Source organism: Rhinopithecus bieti, unplaced genomic scaffold (assembly GCF_001698545.2).
Source record: "Rhinopithecus bieti isolate Rb0 unplaced genomic scaffold, ASM169854v2 scaffold_2574, whole genome shotgun sequence".
NCBI classification, from domain to species: Eukaryota; Metazoa; Chordata; class Mammalia; order Primates; family Cercopithecidae; genus Rhinopithecus; species Rhinopithecus bieti.
Genome location: NW_016804493.1, coordinates 940,487 through 940,976, shown reverse-complemented (window position 1 = coordinate 940,976; position 490 = coordinate 940,487).

Here is a 490-nt window from a genome sequence, read left to right as displayed (position 1 = left end):
AAAAGAAAGGAAAGAAAGAAAGAAAGAAAGAAAGGAAAGAAAGGAAAGAAAGGAAAGGAAGGAAAGGAAGAAAAGAAAAGAAAAGAAAGAAACATAACTTGTCAAACTATGAAACGTATAGAGAACATGATTTGGAAGTAGCATCTGTTTTTACCCTACCCTCTTCCCCTGCAACCCACCACCATGCAGGCCTTGCTGATGTGGGGTCTTTGTGGAGGATCTTCAGGATCTTCAGTGCCAGAACCCAGCATCTAAACTCTGTTTGACATTGGGGCCACAGCAGATTTAATAGAACAATGACATGATAACAAGTGTGTTCCTGAGAGATTTAAATGCAGGCATATAGAGAGCAGATGTTAAGAAGGAAGAAGCTGGCTGGACACGATGGCTCACATCTATAATCCTATCACTTTGGGAGGCCCAGGCAGGTGGATCGCTTGAGCCCAGGAGTTTGAGACCAGCCTGAGCAACATGGTGAAACCCCGTCTCT